The sequence below is a fragment of the Indicator indicator genome, chromosome 5 (assembly GCF_027791375.1).
Source record: "Indicator indicator isolate 239-I01 chromosome 5, UM_Iind_1.1, whole genome shotgun sequence".
NCBI classification, from domain to species: Eukaryota; Metazoa; Chordata; class Aves; order Piciformes; family Indicatoridae; genus Indicator; species Indicator indicator.
The window spans coordinates 6,862,778-6,864,970 of NC_072014.1; positions in this window are offsets into that span (position 1 = coordinate 6,862,778).

Genomic DNA, 2,193 nt, shown 5'->3' on the forward strand with positions numbered 1-2,193 from the left:
GTTCTTTGATACCAGTTTCCAGAGCCTTTGCATTTTTGGGTCACCAGAACTGGACTATTCTGTAGCGTATGTCTGCTTTGCAACAGGATGCTACAGCTATTCAGGCCACTCCTTAAGCAGCTCCTGAATCCAGGAATCTTATAATCCTGTTCCTTTCCTGAATCATTCAGGTGCTTTGATGCTTTTTTTTTGTTTTAAACTCCTGTGAGGCATGCTGCTGGTTCTTGGTTTGTTTCCTTTATTCTGTGGGATCTTGGGTCTCTGGTGACTCTAGTGACTTTTAAGTCAAGTCTACAATGGTAAGCATTGACTGACTTGCAACTTAGAAGCTTGTAATTACTTAACTAGTCTAGGGTTACCCAAAATAAGGATATCTGGGGTTTATCCATAACAGTATTTCTGTGTTGGTGTCTTGGGAGTTTGTTTATACTACAAAAACTCCTGTCTCAGTGAGAGGTGTGAAAGCCTCTGGAAAACACTGTTTAAGCCTCAGGAAGAGTTCAAAAAGCAATATTCTGGTCTCACTTAAAATGTAGTTAGCTTCAGTTAAACCAAAACCAACCATCTGGCAACTGGACTAGTGATACAAAAAAGGTGTTTTGTTTACAGTTATCTTAGTCATGCCCTGGCTTTCTACAAGCAGTTACAGTGGAGCTGAAGGACTGTGTGGAATGAAACAGCAGGACTGTCAAGGGTGAGTGGACAGTTTACATGTGTGTCTGGTATAGCAACAATTCAGGGATGACCTTTACTGGAGAGAGAAGGAAATAATAGCATTTAGGAGCAACTTGTGTGTAAAGAGACATGCAGGAAGCTGAACAACTCTGCTTCTGTGGTGCATTTGCCTGGGTTTTGATCAAGAAGACAACACTGAAGAATTTCCTCTATGTTTCAGCACCTGGAAGATCATTTTAAAGACTGTGCAATCATTACAGCCCTCAATCCCAGGCTCTGCACTCAGTGGTTTGTGTGTGTTTTTTTGTTTTTGTTTTTTTTTTAAATTCTGCCCAGATTAAGTAACTTGGGCGGGGGGAGGGAGGGGGGTGTACTCTGCAGATTTAATATTCCTGGTGAGCAGTAATTAATGTGAGTCAGGAAAGCCCTTCATATTATAGTAAAATTTCAGGTCTTAAAGAAAAATTGTCTGAGGAACTAGCGTTGAAAACCTGGGGTTGTACCAACAGAGGTCAGCCTGAGAGAGGGGGAGGAGAGGATTTTAGTTGTTCAATAGCTATGAAGAATGGGAACAAAGTCTTGTAACTGTATCAATGTACAACACTGAAAAAGTCTTTGATTCAAAATGAATGTTGCAGTGTCATTTTTAGATATTTCTCAAAACCCACTAGGTAAGTTAAATTTAGTGATGTAGTTGCTTACTGGTTTTTTTGCCAAGAAATTCCCTCCCTACATGTTTTTACATTATTACACTGTATTTACATTATGTCCATGTTTTGTTGGTTTTTTTTTACCTCTGGAAAAAAGTTCCTGTGGAAAGGAAATATGATCCAAACTTTGAAATCTAAAATAAGGACTAAACTGCTTTTCATTTACTTTTCTACCCTTTGAGATGCCAGAAACAATTTCCTCTTGAAGCTGACTTCCTTTCTGGAAGTGATTTTCATCTCCAACCATGCTGAGGCTCTTTTCTCATTCTTTCATTCTGACTAACTTGCTTTTTCCCCCTCTGACTTCGTGCTGCGGTGGAGAACTTCTGGAGGTAAGTAGTTACAGACAAGTTTCTCTCTTAACTTTCTTTTTCAGTTCTTCTCCCCCGTGCTGCCCCCCCTCACCCAGCCAGTCTAGAAGGACAAACAAAGCACTATTGGTGTCCTCTGCAAGAGAGCACTGATCGGGGCTGGCTGTAAATTGACGTGGCATGGAAAATCTCTGCTAGTTCCTAGCAGCTCTAACGTTGCAGTGAAATCAAGCCTCCTCTCACCAAGTTTGTAGCCTGAAATCATCTTGGGTTTGCTGTTTTTATATAAAAAATGAATGGAAAGTACCTTTGCTTTTTGACTGGGGAAACAAAATTCTTCTCTGTTTGGATTTACAGCTAGTAGAAAACAAAAATCAAAGGGAGTTTTTGCTACCTTTTTTCTTTCTTTTTTTTTCCCCACTCCTGTAGTGAGAGCAACAGATCGTGCTGCTCCCCCCACACCTTTTCCTGCCATTTAATCATTTGCAGATCTTGCC